General features: G+C 44.2%; 1 protein-coding gene across 3 annotated transcripts in view; it reads right to left on the bottom strand.

The window, feature by feature from the left end:
* LOC142403050 (synphilin-1-like) overlaps positions 1-10,627 on the bottom strand; it is a 141,977-nt gene extending 131,350 nt beyond the window's left edge. For all 3 annotated transcript variants that reach the window (XM_075489180.1, XM_075489182.1, XM_075489183.1), the window contains exon 1: positions 10,435-10,627. The gene's annotated coding sequence lies outside the window, so the exon portion shown is untranslated. The remainder of the gene's footprint in view (positions 1-10,434) is intronic.
* Between the last annotated feature and the right edge of the window lie 6,274 nt (positions 10,628-16,901).

Below are 16,901 nucleotides of genomic sequence, written 5' to 3'. Positions count from 1 at the left end.
TCTCTTACAAGTAAAGTGCACTCTCACTCCATCCGTGACACCTATCCCTTAAGTCACCGTGTTCAGCCAGGTGGAGAGAAGATAGGGGATCCTCCATAGCATGTGTCCTGTCTGCCTGACAGGCCTGTCCCAGGGAAGGTAGGGTGCAGTTCCAGTAGTCGATCTCATCAGTCTCCCTGATACTCCTCAACCTACTCACCTCCTCTGGGAGCTCTGCCACCAAGCTGAGGAGTTCCTCTACCTGGACACACCTCCCACAGGTGTACTCACTACTGCCATCTGGTACTGGCATAAGAGTAGGGCACACCCTGCAGCCTGACACCTGGGTAGCAGTATATTCAAATTTAGATTAGATTGAAACTGAGAAGGCAAGTACTGAAGTCCCTCACAGATACAAAATAATATGTCACATATCCTTGCCTCCCCATTTTCCCTCCCTCACCTCCTCAGATAGAATCATACCCAGCTGTTGTTGTTCTACTCTCATTCCCTCAGTTGCTTTAGCAATGAAATTAGAAATTATCGGTTTAAAAGTGTTCTGGGATCAGTGCACAATAACTACATATCACATAAGGAAAAAACAGCAATACTGAACTTACTTTCTTACATGGGAGGGTGCCAGCTGGTTTGGAATACAGGGAGCTACAAACACAAAGAATCCACAGAGGCCCCTCAAGGCTGGTTTACTACAGTTTGTGCAGTGAGTGACCAAAGGGATTTATGCACATTCTTAAACTGACTGTGTACAGAATTATTTGCTCCGTGGAGATTTTGTGTGCATTTTGCTAAATCACGACCAGAGCACAAGTTAAGAAGGAACGTAGTTCTTCAGCATGCTTAGCTGCCTTAAGAGGAGAGTATGAAGATACATAAGCTAGTTTTGTCTCAGACAATTCAAGTTCTGGTAGGAATCGAACCACAGCAGCAAGGATTACGTATGGGCTAATTTACCATGGGAAAAAGCAGGCTACTGAAATACAGAAAGTTCTGGGAGCAGGGATAACAATCCCATGATGCTTTCTCTCTGCAAAAACCCTAAGCACATGCACAGTCACGCTCTACTTAGCTGTTCAAACCTGGGCACCTCAGCACACGATTACAACTAAAACTCCAGACACTCAGGAAATGCTGTACAAGGCATTCTATCTAAGACCTGATTCGTGAGGTGCTTTAATAGGAAGGGTAGAGAGACGGTAAGTTAACTCATCCACTTTGGGAACATTGCAGAAAAAAAGCAATACAGTTTTCATTACATTATTTGTTAATGTGCTTCATCTATGACCCTCAAGAAGAACTGTAAGGAGGTGAGTGAATTTAATTACTATCTCTGTTCAGTCTTGGAGAATGACAGCTAAAGTTGCCAAATATGGTGTGAAAAATCTACCCATTAGACTGACATTATCAATGATTTTCACAGCACTACTGAGCGGTTAAGATAACTGCTAAATTTGGGTCACATTTACCATAAGCACATTCATAATGCTGAACAATAAGTAATAATTTTATATTAATCACCGAGACGTTTGTGCTCCCAAAAATCTGTTTCAAGAATTTTTGTATTGAGCTATTTGTAAACACAGTCATCCTGAATCTAGAATTAAAGAGTCAACATATCACCAAAAGTAGTGCCATTTACCAAAGGTACAACATGATACACTAACACAAATGAAAATTAACCAACAGAAGCATATTGAACTACATGCATAGCCTCCAAACTTTAACTTTTGGAACTGCATCATCTACTCTGTAACAGTATATCACAAATTTAGTTCTTGTTTAACTTGTGGTTAATCAGTTTACCAGTGGTTTTTTTCCAAGGTCTGGCCTGTTCAATCATAACACCAATTACTGTTATCGTAATTATATTTTAAAAGGCAGTTCTCCCTTTCCTAAGGATAACTTAATACAACATACACAAATAACTAGTATAAGCATGGATATGGAAAAATACAAACTCAGCCTCCTGAAAATTATGCTATCAAACTGCTTTAAGCAAATATTGCATCAAAATGTTGTAGAACATATACTCAAAAGGACAGTGAATAGCTGAATCCTTCTTTTCCTAATCTGTTGCTTGTTTCATGGGTACACTGCCTCTCTTTATTTGCATCTACCACCAGAATGCCTATTAATTTAAACATCAACAATGTTGGCCAAGGGGTCCAGGTAACCGTGATTCTACAGATATGAAGTGAAAAGCACTGACAGAGTTCAAGATTACAGTATTTATTCACAGTTGCTTATATTTAGCCACTATAAAATTCCTTTATCTCTAATTTGAAATCTGGTTTAGGTTAATAAAAAGCAAATAATTAATGATGCAAGTATAACTCCATTTCCTGGTAATTCCATTCTGTAACTCAAGATAAGTTTTTGCCCATGTCCTAGCAACAAGCAAAAATATTGTGCTTTATCCAATGCTCAAAATATGATTTCCTAAAAGATAATAACCCAGTATTCCACATAATTAAAGCACATACCTTAAGACTATCTGAACGTACAAGAGGAGAAATAAAATCAGTTGAGTATATTTAGTCAAAGTACAATAGAAGCGTGGGTCAAAGAATATGACATGTAGCCCATTTACCTTTCTATCACTTCTGCTTCTGAGAGCACTATCTTTCCACATTTGATTTTGCTTTGCTTTTTAAAAATATGGCTCTTAAATAGCTTGGACACAGCATTTATAAATATTCTACTAAATTTCTCACCATGCTCACAACTTTAATATTGAAAACCTTGAGCCAATTCAAACGTAATTCTTAGGCTCTCTATAAGTTTACTACCATGACTACAACTGGAACTCCCAGTGTAGCATACTAAAGGCAGAATATTTACAGTTGTATTTTAGTAAAAGAAAAATTATATATGTACATGCATGTATACATATGCCAGCAGTTATATGTTGTTAGTCTGGGTAAAGGTATTTCCCCACTACTTATGAAAAATGCCAGCCATTATGGCTAGATCCTGCAAAAGAATTATGTGAATGAATAACCAGCAAAACAGCATAACTTCAAATCATAATCATGTTTATAGTGCCGTCATGCACATGCGAGAAAGCTATGCAGCATAGCCTAATTTTTACTCACAGATGTAAACAAGTTTGCTAAAATGGAGGAGTTGAAGGGAAATGTTAAATTCCTGATTATAATTTCACTGTAAAAGGTGAGCAACAATAACACAAATGGGGCAGGGGGGGATTTATACACAAGGAGAGGTCACATAATATGTTGTACTGAGTTTAAAAGATAAGTGACACAATGCCTTTTTCGCCAATATAAGCAAACAAAAACAATGCCAGCAGTTTGACTGCAAACAAGAACAAGCAAACCTTACAAATATAATATTACACTTTAAAACAAAAATTAAATTTGTTACTCAATTATTCTTCATAAACTGTAAATCCACCAAACTCATATTCAAAATAACTTTCTGTAAATATTCCTTAAAATGCAAGAAAATATGCCTAACAAAGGATTATCCCAATTAGCAAACTATGAAAGCTAAATTGTACTTTTCTTTTTGATAACTGCAATATCTTCATACCTGTGAATCACTTGTAACCTTATCTTAGAAGATAAAATTACAGTTCAACCTTAGACAGGTAAGCAGCAGGTGATATTTCTACTACAATAATTGACTGTGTTTTTCTGCTCAGTTAAAAACTCTCTTGGAACCTTAAATCAATAAGGTATCTGATGCATATGTTCTATTTTAATGTTTCCAATAGTTCCACTGTGCATATAAATCTATTGCACAACCACATTTGCATTTAAAGATAAATCCCCTTGGTTTTATTATGCACCTGCTCCACGTAAGCCTATCTTCGTCTTCTTTGAGAAACAAATACATCTGCCACAAAAAGAGCAACCCCAGACACAACCCTCCTACAAGTCCTCTTGCTGATTATCTAAGAAATGCACTTATTTCCTTGAGTTTAGTTATGGTCCTATTTTGTTTAGTCCTTGAGTTTAGTTATGGTCCTAGTTTATGGTCCTAAAACAGTTGAAAAGAACCACATTTTCTTCCAAAATCTAATACTTCTCAATGATTTTTAACGTTTTTCATCTTGACAGTGAAAATATACATTTAAACTGTGTGAAAATCACAGTATTTTCTAAGTAATACACAGTAAAGTATTGGCAAACTGGTTCCTTACAAAGACTTTAATCTGAAAAATATGAACTTTTCTTTATTTTACTTAACATTAATTAACATGGCTAATAGAGGGAGGAAGAGAAGAAAGGGAAGAACCAGGCATTTTAACTGTAACCTGAAATAAATGTATGTTTATTCTAATAAAGTTGAAATAAAAATGGTAGGTTCTCCCCTCTCTTCCTCTCCTCACACCTGTAACCATGTTAATGATTCATGGGACTAAATTTCATTTCAGATTCATGAAGCTACTGGAGCTTCAAGCAGGTACTGAGGGACAGACAAGGGGGGAAAATACAGCTCTACTGCACATCCCATCTGGTCAGTGGAAGTATTTAAAAAGAGGGTGAGGGAAGTAAATAGGCTTCATACCACAAAGCTGATTGGAACTGGTCTTTGTGCTCGTGAGGCACAGTATGCTGATGCTAGTCTCACCATTCCAAGTATATACAACACCAAAGGATGCCACAACCACAAGTACCAATATTACTGCACCATCCCCAATATGACTCGCGCTGTTGTCTGTGACAGTTGTGTGCCCCTGTACTGGGTCTGGCTGGGATGGAGTTAATTTTCTTCATATGGTGCTATGTTTTGGATTTGTGACTAAAACAGTGTTGATAACACACTGATGTTTTAGTTATTGCTGAACACTGTTTGCACAGTGTCAAGGCCTTCTCAGATTCACACGCTGCCCCACCAGTGAGGAAGCTGGGGGTGCACAAGAGGTTGGGAGGAGACACAGCCAGGACAGCTGACCCCAACTGACCAAAGGGATATTCCATACCATATGACGTCATGCTCAGCAATAAAAGCTGGGGGAAAGAAGGAGGAAGGGCGGACGTTCGGGGTTATGGTGTTTGTCTTCCCAAGTAACCGTTACACATGCTGAGGCCCTGCTTTCCTGGAAATGGCTAGACATCTGCCTGCTTATGGGAAGTAGTGAATGGATTCCTTCCTTTTGCTTTGCTTGTGCGCACTGCTTTGCTCTGCGTATTAAACTGTCTTTATCTCAACCCATGAGTTTTTCTCACTTTTGACCTTCTGATTCTCTCTCCCATCCCACTGGAGAGGGGAGTGAGCAAGTGACTGGGTGGGAGCTTAGCTGCTGGCTGGGGTCAACCCACCACAGCCTCACACAGGGCTGTTTCTGGCTATACACGCTCCCATGACTTGCTGGCATCTCTTCACAGCGTCAAGATAGAGATACCTGTGTGTCTCCCTTTCAGAGGACAGAAATTAGAGCGGCTGTAGCAGGGCTGTCATGCTTTTCCCTTTCTGGTTCAAATCAACAAAGTGCTCAGATGGGGCAGAGCTGATGTGGACATGAAGACAACGGGCCTTGGAAGACCTGGAAGAGGACTGTGTAAGGAGGAGAACTGTACCAGTGTGGGTGGTATCATACCTCAGTGTACTGAGTCTGGCTGGGATGGATTTAACTTTAACTTTTAACTTAATCCCTTAACTGGGATGGATGTGACATTTAGAACATGTGAAAGCCCTCATGCAGCTGTGTGTACTATTGAACAAAGTTAACACCACAGTTCTGACTCAAATAATACACCCACAATGTTTTTTCCTTTGGTCTAATTTTCATCATAGCATTTTGTCTTACATGCCAATATTATGAACTCTTTTACTATTCTACTCTGTAGCTGTACAGTAGAACCTATTTGAAGTACATTTTAGATCCCATTTGAAATACATTTCTAGCATTTCACTTTAGCTCTTCTCATTGCTCAGAATTCAAGAAATTATTTGAAATAAAACAGTAAACACTGCAGCTAAATTAAAAGGAATGTTTGGACCTCCGTACCCTGTCTGGCTGGGATGGAGTTAATTTTCCTCATAGCAACCCATATGGTGCTGTGTTTTGGATTTGTGATCAAAACAGTGTTGATAACACATCAATGTTTTGGCTGTTGCTGAACAGTGCTTGCACAGTGTCAAGGCCTTCTCTGTTTCTCACTCTGCTCCCCCAGGGAGTAGGCTGGGGATGGGCAAGAAGTTGGGAGGGGACACGCCCAGGACAACTGACTCGAACTGACCTAGGGAGATTCCCCATATAGCATCATGCTCAGCAATAAAAACTGGAGGTTAGTCTTTTCCAAGGTAGCTATTGCTTGGAGACTGGCTGGACATCACTCTACTTCTGGGAGGTGATAGTGACTGTCTTTGCATCACTTGGCTTCCCCCCCGCTTTACTTTAATAAGTGAAGGAAAGGCTTCACTTATTAAACTGTCTTTATCTCGACCCATGAGTTTTCTTGCTTTTGCTCTTCCTATTCTCTCCTCCATCCTGCTGGTGGGTGGAATGAGCAAGCGGTTCATTGGGTGCTTAGTTGCTGTCTGGAGTCAACCCACCACATCTGTGCAAGACAGAAAATCCTATTTATTTTCCTATACTATGATTCCGGATGTATGCTGGAAATACAACACAGCAGAGAGGAAACAGTCTAGGAAGTTCCTGGAGTGTGTGGAAGATAACTTTCTGACACAGCTGGTGAGTGAGCCTACCAGGGGAGGTGCCTCGCTTGACCTGCTGTTTACAAACAGAGAAGGACAGGTGGGAGATGTGGTGGTTGGAGGCCGTCTTGGGCTTAGCGACCATGATATGATAGAGTTCTTGATTCGTGGTGAAGTAAGGAGGAGGGTGAGCAAAACCACTACCGTGGACTTCCGGAGGGCAGACTTTGGCCTGTTCAGGACACTGGTTGAGAGAGTCCCTTGGGAGACAGTCCTGAAGGGCAAAGGGGTCCAGGAAGGCTGGGCATTCTTCAAGAAGGAAGTCTTAAAGGCACAGGAGCAGGCTATCCCCAGGTGCCAAAAGACGAACCGGTGGGGAAGACGACCAGCTTGGCTGAACAGGGAGCTTTTGCTGGGACTCAGGAAAAAAAGGAGAGTTTACCACTTTTGGCAGAAGGGGCAGGCAACTCAAGAAGAGTACAGGGATCTCGTCAAGTCATGCAGAGAGAAAATTAGAAAGGCAAAAGCCGAGCTAGAACTCAATCTGGCCACTGTTGTAAGAGATAATAAAAAATGTTTTTACAAATACATTAACAACAAAAACAGAGCCAAGGAGAATCTCCCTCCTTTATTGGATGTGGGGGGGAACATTGCCACCACAGATGAGGAAAAGGCTGAGGTACTTAATGCCTTCTTTGCCTCAGTCTTTAATAGTAAGACCAGTCATCCCCAGGGTATTCAGCCCCCAGAGCTGGAAGACAGGGACAGGGAGCAGAATAAACCCCCCATAATCCAGGAGAAAGCAGTTACCAACCTGCTACACCACCTGGACATTCACAAGTCTATGGGGCCGGATGGGACCCATCCGAGAGTACTGAGGGAGCTGGTGGAGGACCTTGCCAAGCCACTTTCCATCATTTATCAGCAGTCCTGGTTAACAGGGGAGGTCTCAGACGACTGGAGGCTTGCCAACGTGACACCCATCTACAGGAAGGGCTGGAAGGAGGATCCGGGGAACTACAGGCCTGTCAGCCTGACCTCAGTACTGGGGAAAATTATGGAGCTGTTCATCTTGACTGTGCTCAACAGGCATGTGCAGGCCAACCAGGGGATCAGGCCCAGCCAGCATGGGTTCAGGAAAGGCAGGTCCTGCTTGACCAACCTGATCTCCTTCTACGACAAGGTGACCCGCCTAGTGGATGAGTGTAGGCTACAGTGAAAGGCTGTAGATGTTATCTACCTGGACTTTAGTAAAGCCTTTGGCACTGTCTCCCACAGCATTCTCCTGGAGAAGCTAGCAGCTCAAGGCTTGGACAGGTGTACTCTTCGCTGGGTAAAAAACTGGCTGGATGGCCAGGCCCAAAGAGTGGTGGTGAATGGAGTTTACTCCAGTTGACGGCCAGTCACAAGCGGTGTTCCCCAGGGCTCTGTGTTGGGGCCAGTTCTGTTTAACATCTTTATCAATGATCTGGACGAAGGGATGGAGTGCACTCTCAGTAAGTTTGCAGATGACACCAAGTTGGGCGGGAGTGTTGATCTGCTTGAGGGTAGGAAGGCTCTACAGAGGGATCTGGACAGGCTGGATCGATGGGCCAAGGTCAATTGTATGAGGTTTAACAAGGCCAAGTGCAAGGTCCTGCACTTGGGCCACAACAACCCCATGCAATGCTACAGGCTTGGGGAAGAGTGGCTAGAAAGCTGCCAGGCAGAGAAGGACCTGGGGGTGTTGGTTGACAGCCGGCTGAATATGAGCCAGCAGTGTGCCCAGGTGGCCAAGAAAGCCAATGGCATCCTGGCTTATATCAGAAATAGTGTGGCCAGCAGGACTAGGGAAGTGATCGTGCCCCTGTACTCGGCACTGGTGAGGCTGTACCTTGAATACTGTGTTTGGTTTTGGGCCCCCCACTACAAGAGAGACATTGAGGCGCTGGAGCATGTCCAGAGAATGGCAACGAAGCTGGTGAAGGGTCTGGAGCAGAAGTCCTATGAGGAGCGGCTGAGGGAACTGGGGTTGTTTAGCCTGGAGAAAAGGAGGCTGAGGGGAGACCTTATTGCTCTCTACAACTACCTGAAAGGAGGTTGTAGAGAGGTGGGGGTCGGTCTCTTCTCCCAAGTAACTAGCAATAAGACAAGAGGAAATGGCCTCAAGTTGCATCAGGAGAGGTTTAGATTGGATATTAGGAAAAATTTCTTCACGGAAAGGGTTGTCAAGCATTGGAACAGGGTGCCCAGAGAGGTGGTGGTGGAGTCACCATCCCTGGAGGAGTTAAAAAAATGTGTAGACGTGGCACTTCAGGACGTGGTTTAGTAGGCATAGAGGTGTTGGGTTGACAGTTGAACTAGATGATCTTAGAGGTCTTTTCCAACCTTAATGATTCTATGATTGTATCACTGTCTTCAGCTGTTTAAATATCATGAATGGGTCCAACAATCATGTGATTTACTTCAGAATAATTTTTTTAAAAAACTTTTTTAGTTACCTTTTCTGGTTGGATTGCTTAGGTGTGCAATGAGGCCATGCTTCCACCATTTTTTATAGAACCACAGGGGCTAGCAGTTGTTGTGGTTTTGTTTGATTGTTTTAGGGTTTGTTCGGTTTTTTGAAAAGCAGTTGTGACCGATTAATGTCTCCAAGAGCTGTGGCTTTAAGCCAAACATTGAAAATCCCATGAGGTAACAAGACTGACAATGAAGCCTGAGACTATTTAGGAACTAATTTGTATTTGGTACAATCAGAGCCTGAACCTGAAGCTTTTCTTCATATAATAATTTATATGAAGCTCCCATTTGCTCCCATAAACACTCTCACTGATCTTCATATGAAAAAAGGTTTAATATCTGTTGTTGCAAAACCACAATCTTGGACTGACCTAAGTATAACCTAAGATGCTTTTTTTTTTTTTTTTTTTAAACCAGGTAACTTAGTATTTGCTTCCCTACTGTTACAAACAGGCAACCTATACTTAATTGTCTTATAAATTTCAATATGCACTAGTGGGACACGTGCAGTGCTTAAGGCTATTTCCTCACAAGGGATGCCTGGCTCTGAACAAAATGGAAATAAATTTGCATTGGCTACGATTTCACAGAGAAGCTGAATTAGAATGATTTTTACAGTGGCACTTCAGAGAACTAACATAATGTATATACTTAATATGTTATACGTATGTTATATATACATTATACATAATGTATAACATAATGTATTAAAGCTCTAATAAAATCCCCCACATTCAGCTCTGATTTCACGTGGAAAGCACTTCCCCTGGGCAGTCTAGCAATACTTCCCCTCTCAGAAGAATGGGCCTGCTCCCCTCCGCTTATTCTCCCAGGCCGGCTCTCCCGCTGTCTCGGCAGCCCCCCCTCACCGTCAAGTGAATGGCCCTGCCAGGAAAAACTTATTACCGGCGCCGGCATTCCCCACACCCCCGCGGGGGCTGCGCAGTGCCTCCGCGGGCCCCACTCCGCACCGCCCACCGTAAAGGAGCGTCTGCGGCCCCGGGGGACGGTATCAGCAGTAGCAACAAAGCCCCGCCGCACGTCGCTGTCCCGCAGAGGTGAGATGCCAGGTGGCCGCCATCCCCCGCCCGCCCCACTGAAGAGGAAGGACCCAGGTGCTGCCTCTCGACGGCCCTCCCCCGCCACTGCCCTCTGGTGCGGAGTTCCCGCGGCGACCCCCGCTCCCGCGGGCGGGAAGCGCCACCCCTCCCTCAGCTCCTGCCCCTTCCACGGGCGAGGGGCCAGAGAGCGGCCTCACCACAAACTTAGCTCAGGCCGCCTGGCCCTTGCTCCCAGGGAACGGGCACTTACCCGCGTCACTGCCGACTTAGCGCTCTGCGGGGCAGGAGGCGCCGCTCGCTTCTCTTGCTATTCCGACGGCGGCGGGTAGGCGGGCGCGGCCCAGCTCGGTTTTCCTCCGTGAGACTGCCCTCGACTGCCTCGCTGTCTGCGTCACAATAACGCTGCAGCCATTCCACGCTCCGGGATCTCACGGCACTGAGGAGGGCGTGGGGTCGCTGTCACGTGACCAGCGCGCGAGGCGCCGTCGTTGCGGTGGGGGCGTGCTTCACCCCTGCGCCCGCCCCCCGCCGTGCTGGAGGCAGTATCCCGGCCCGGCTCGCCCTGATAGGAGTCACCGCAGCGACCCCCGGTGCTGGCCTGCAGCCTCTAGGGAAAGAATAGGGGCCGGTGATGCACCCGTCTCGGTCCCGTGAGGGGCCGCTCCCCGCCGCCTCCTGGGCGGTAACGACTGTGCTACCGAAACCACCTGAGGGGAGGTGAGAGGCCTGCAAAGCCGTTAGGGACTCCCAGGTGCCTTTCACAACCGCGCCCTCCCGGGAGCGGCACAGGCGGTGGGAGATAGCCTTGGCCGGACCCCAGGACTAGTGTACCCACATCCACGTTCCAGAGGCACCATGACAGCACTGCGTTCAGTACTGTTGAGGAACCGGCAATCTCTTTCCTTAAAAAAGGCACTTGGCAAAACCTGCTAAAAGCAGTAGGTATATCCTCCTGTGTTGCTATTTGTTGGCAACATCCCACGCAATTTTTACACATGTATAAAAAACCACCCTTAACATTTGGAAATACTATGCTCCTATATAAAATATTAAGTACATGGTACTGCGCTGCACTAAAAATACCTGAAAACATCGAGTTAAATTCATTCACATTTGTTTAAAATAAAACCTGGAAAGTATGCATTATTGCTTCCTTCCAGTTCATACAGATGGAGCTGGTGGCACCCTCACAATGCATAGAGAACATGGGTCAATATAAATACAGAGATTGCTTACCAATTACCATCATGGGCAAAACAGACTCGAATTGGGGAAAAATAATTTAATTTACTGCCAATTAAAATAGATTTGGACAGTGAGAAACAAAAACAAACTTAAAACACCTTACCCCCACTCTTCTTCCCAGGCTCAACTTCTGTCTTCCCAATTGCTCTACCTCCCCCCTACCTTGGGGGGGGGGGGAGGGGGATATGGAAGGGGAGTTGTGGTCAGTTGATAACAGTTCCTCCTCACACTTTACCCCTGCTCCAGTGTGGGTCCTCCACGGGCTGTAGTTCCTGTCAGAACCTTGCTCCAGCATGCTCCTCTCCACAGGCTGCAGGGGGCTATCTGCTCCAGTGCCTGGAGCACCTCCCCCCCCCCTCTTCTTCTCTGAGCTTGGTGTCTGAAGGATTGTTTCTCACTTTTCCTCGCTGCTTGTGCATCATTTTGCCCTTTCTTAAATACGTTTTCACAGAAGCACTACCAGCTTTGCTGATTGGCTCAGCTTTAGCCTGCTGTTGCAGATGGAGTGAGAGTGCACTTTACTTGTAAGAGAAAAACAAAAATATACTTTATTGATATAAAACAGGGAGTTAAAGTTCAATGGTAAATGCGACAGTGGTTTAACAAGATTCGATGGCAAGGTACACTTGATCATTTACTGCATAGAGGACAGGGTCAGACAAAACTGTCAGGGAGACCCTCCTGTTGAGTCATGAGGTTCGGAGAAGGACCCCCTTGCTTTCTAAACTCCTTCTCAGAGAGGAGTCTAGGTGCAGCTAGATCTAGTCCTAGTCCCAGACTTGGACAACAGTTTATGTCTAAAGGATTATACGTGCGCAATCAATCCTTTATATCTCTTAGCTAAGATTTCAAAGTTTAGCATGCTATTAGTCACTTACCGAGGATCTGTTGTGGCAAGGAATCTCTCAACCTCGAGGAGTAACCTTGAGAGGCGTCCCTGCTCAAGGGGAGATCCTGGCATGCAGCCTGCTGCCATGCAGGAGAGCTCAACAGGCCCTGGGCTGTCCACTATTTAAGGAGTAAGATGATTGACTTATAGTCATATTTGCATACCAGCAAGACGTCTAGATCACTGCTTCAGGCAGCCCTTGGCTACTGTGTTGCCATCCGTCCCCAAAGTCCAGCATAAGCTGGATGCAGCCATTACGACCCCCACTGGTGGTTATGGCTTAAGCGGGGGAGGGGGGAGCACACTGCCACACCTGCAGTGGGTCCGTTGCTAAGCCTGCAGGAACTGTCTGTATCTGGCATAGGGCAGCCCCTGGTCTCTTCTCACAGAGGCCACCCCTGCAGCCCCCCTGCCACATAACACCAATACAATTGCTGAGGGTTAGCAGAGCTACAAATGGTGCTTCTGCATTCAGTTGTGTTGAACATTTGGTAATTCCATTAGAAATGAGGCAGGTGTTCCTCAAATGTGAACACTACAGTAGTTGCATGGAATAAGAAGTCCTCATAATGGGTTAGCCTGAGTATCATCCTGCCACAATGATGTCTGTTGGTAACAGGAAAACAGCAGAAAAATGAACCTTTGGCTGTACTGGAGGTTATTCTAAATGCATTTCTCTTCTTTTTCATAATTTAATTTTAGCCTGGTTTTTGCCATGTTTTCACAGCATTAACAGATTTTTCCTTGAAGCTTGAAATGTTCATATGCACATTTTCCATTCTGCCTCTTAAATGTACCCCTTTATATACCTTTCCTCCTCCCCTCCACTCTTTTCTGTGCTTTTACATTTCAAAACATAAATCAGAACTACTTAGTTTCCCTTTTCTCTGATAAGCAAACATTGCAAAAGCCCAAAAGATGTGAATAGTAAATTAAAGTGAATTTATGCTAGTGTGGAATTTTGGAGAGCTATTGTCCACAGAACAAATATAACACTCTCAGCAGTACTGCAAAGTATGCCCACATCAGTCAACTCATAACACTGTTTTGGAGGAATATTTCTTGAAACAGGAAAAACAGTTCAATCAGTAACTCACTGGGTTTCTGTCCTTCCTATAGGAATTTTAATGAAAGTACTAATCATAGTATGGCTACTGGACATAAAAAAGCAATCACTAACTCATTCTACTTAATCCTGAGACAGTCATCAGACAGTAACAACCCTGAGATACTTTTCATCTGAACCCAGATGAAAGGCAACATAGTACTCCATGATATTTTCCTTGAGCTATCTAGACACTGCAGCTTCATGTATTTTCAGATACTTTGCAGCTCATTTGATATACTTGCCCAAAGGTGAAAAGCTGTTATATTTATTTCTTATTAAACTGCATTATTAAATGTGTAGAAAAGAAGCTTGAATGCACCAGCAAGAAGCTCCAGTGCCGGCACGATCCGCAGCAGAGCGCTCTAGCGCGGTGTACAGGAGGATTTCCTGAACCGGGGAAACCTCAGGGGGAGTCGAGAGAGCCGCCAGCAGCAGCTGACGAGACCTGGGCGGGGCCAGGAGCAACGGCGGCCAAGCGCCCCCCCCCCCCCCCCCCCCCGTATAAAAGAAGCCCCTAGGGAGCACTAGTGACTAGGGCGTGGTGTGGTAGTTTGTGTAGGAAGGGTATGGAAGCTCTGCCAGCTCGACCAGAGAGCAATGGTATCTACCTGGCAGAAGGCTGTGGTCTCCCTAAACTCTGCACTCACCACAACTGATGCAGCTTCCCAGACGGAGCTCTGGTGGGAACATGCTGCCACCCAGGTGTCAGGCTGCAGGGTGTACCCTACTCTATCGGATGGTACTAGTGAGTACACCTGTGGGAAATGTGCCCAGGTAGAGGAACTCCTCTGCTTGGTGACAGAGCTCTGGGAGGATGTGAGTAGGTTGAGGAGTATCAGGGAGACTGATGAGATCGACTACTGGAACTGCACCCTACCTTCCCTGGGACAGGCCTGTCAGGCAGACAGGACACATGCTATGGAGGATCCCCTATCTTCTCTCCACCTGGCTGAACATGGTGACTTAAGGGATAGGGGGACATGGTGGCAAGTTCCTGCCTGGATGCTGTGGTTTAACCTCAGTCAGCAAACAAGCACCACACAGCTGCTTGCTCACCCTCCCCTGCCCCGGTAGGATGGGGGAGAGAATCTGAAGAGCACAAATAAGAAAACTTGTGGGTTGAGATAAGAACAGTTTAATAATTGGGGAAAAAATATAATAATAAATTGTAATGAAAAGGAAAACAATGAGAGAGAGGAGCAAAACCCAGGAAAAACCAAGTGATGCAACTGCTCACCACCCACAGACCAATGCCGACAGTCCCCAAGCAGCAATCACTGCCCCCTGGCCAACTCCCCCCAGTTTATAAACTGAGCATGATGTCATATGGTATGGAATAGCCCTTTGGCCAGTTTGGGTCAGCTGTCCTGGCTGTGCCCCCTCCCAGCTTCTTGTGCACCTGGCAGAGCATGGGAAGCTGAAAAGTCCTTGACTAGTGTAAGCATTACTTAGCAACAGCCAAAACATTAGTGTATTATCAATATTATTCTCATCCTAAATCCAAAGCACAGCACTATACCAGCTACTAGGGAGAAAATTAACTCTATCCCAGCTGAAACCAGGACAAGTAGTTTAAAAATCCTAGTTTTACCAGCTGTTTAAGTTATCTATGGAGCAGAACACTGATTCCCAACCTTGCTGTAATCAAGCTGTACTGAAGAAAAAAGCCAATGTGCCACACCTTACTAGGTTCATCTCACTTTACTGGGTTCATCTCTTCTGGGATCCTGCTGCCTCCTTTACCTTCCTACCCACCTTTCCTACCTCAGGATTGCTGCACATTTCCAGGAACAAATATAGAGGCACTGGAGTTGGTCCTGCACAGGAATAGCAAAGCTCTTGCAGGACATATCTATATGGGTTTCATGCCTTAACTGAAATGTGCTCATGCCTTCATGAGCAGTATCATCAAGCAGTGGGGCATTTGCTTTTAAATCTGCTTCAAGGTCACCTCTCATAGGAGTTTCAAAAGTAACAGAGTGTTTTCTCTTGTACTCGTTAACATCAATGGAAGGATTGCTGTGATTGCTACTGACTTCCACAGGCACTTGATGAGGGCCACAGAATTCAGTTCTTCAAGGTGCTGCTTTCCTGCAAAGGATCTGGCTTTTCCTATGTGCACGCAGCCATACACTTTACAGTTCTAATGCAAATGCCAGCCTCAGTTTTATCAAGCACAAATACTGAGGTTCTGTTGCCTCGCTGGAAAACAACTCCCGAAACACACAGAGCATGTTTAGAGAGGAGACATTGCTTTATTCTGTGCAGGGTGCAAGGTGGAAAATTTCCACAAATCGAGCACACCTGTTGCAATTCTTTTTCAGTATTTATACATAAAAGTTAACACACCACGCCTATCTAATACATAATCATCAGACTAACTAATCATCCTCTTCTTCCATTGGTCCGTATTTTCTCCACTTCAAATTAAAGTCACAGTATGATTTTAATTCACTGCGCATGCTCACAAGGAGTGTGGGGGGGTAGTCCTTTCATCCCCCAGTTGGGTCGGTGGTCGCGATCTCCCCCTGCCGCCTTTACCTTTCCCCTAGTTACTGTTATTCCTGTTGTTTTCATGGTTCTTGTGGTGTCCCCTTATCTTTACGGCTCTCCCGGTAAGAAGATGTTCCCGTTATTGGTCTTTGAAGGGTTACAGCTTCGCATTCTTTTAGGACAAACATACGCTTGTTAGTAAAATATGCAGTGCCCGTACCCTCTTATCTAACTTAGGCATTATCTATTACCTTGAAGATTCTACAATTCTCACAGTCTCGTATGCTAGTTTCTATTTTAACTGTCTATGATTCTCACACTCTAGTATGCTAATTTCTATTCTAACTGTGATCCCTTCTTAACTAGTGATAACTCTTATACTATTTCTATTTTATTCTAAAATAGTCTAAAATACATACTCATATACTAAAATATTCTAAAATGCATACTCGTTATACACGATTCAAGGTGACAATTCAACAAACCATGAAATGATCCTGGAGAAACTTACTAGAAAAACAATGTGCAACACATTTCCAATCCATTTTACTCCTTTGGGAATAAGATTACAAATAAGAAGAAGTTTTTATTTCAGCAAAATTTTGTATCTGTGCACACAGTAAAAACAGAGCTAATGTGCTGTGATTTTCTTTTAGGCAAAAAATAATGGTGGTGCCATGTAATTGGCAGTAAAAATATATCCTGAAATTTTTACAAGAACTTAACTTGTATATAATATTTTACTTTTTGTACAGGTATATAGACTAATCACCACTTCTTATTCAAACAAAATTTCAAGCAATGAGTTAAAAAGTAGATATATCAACAGGGGTATCAGGTCTATTTGAGATACTATCATATGTAACACATACAAAGACACCTGGCAGGCTTTTATCTAACATGCTGTATTTGCATATGGATAGTATTTGCAGTGTCTAAATTAAAATAAGATTTGGGTTTTTTTGTTTTTTCATCAATGCTG

This window comes from Mycteria americana, assembly GCF_035582795.1.
Source record: "Mycteria americana isolate JAX WOST 10 ecotype Jacksonville Zoo and Gardens chromosome W unlocalized genomic scaffold, USCA_MyAme_1.0 Scaffold_32, whole genome shotgun sequence".
NCBI lineage: Eukaryota > Metazoa > Chordata > Aves > Ciconiiformes > Ciconiidae > Mycteria > Mycteria americana.
The sequence above is the reverse complement of the archived record's forward strand: the minus strand, read 5'-3'. Positions and strand labels throughout refer to the sequence as shown.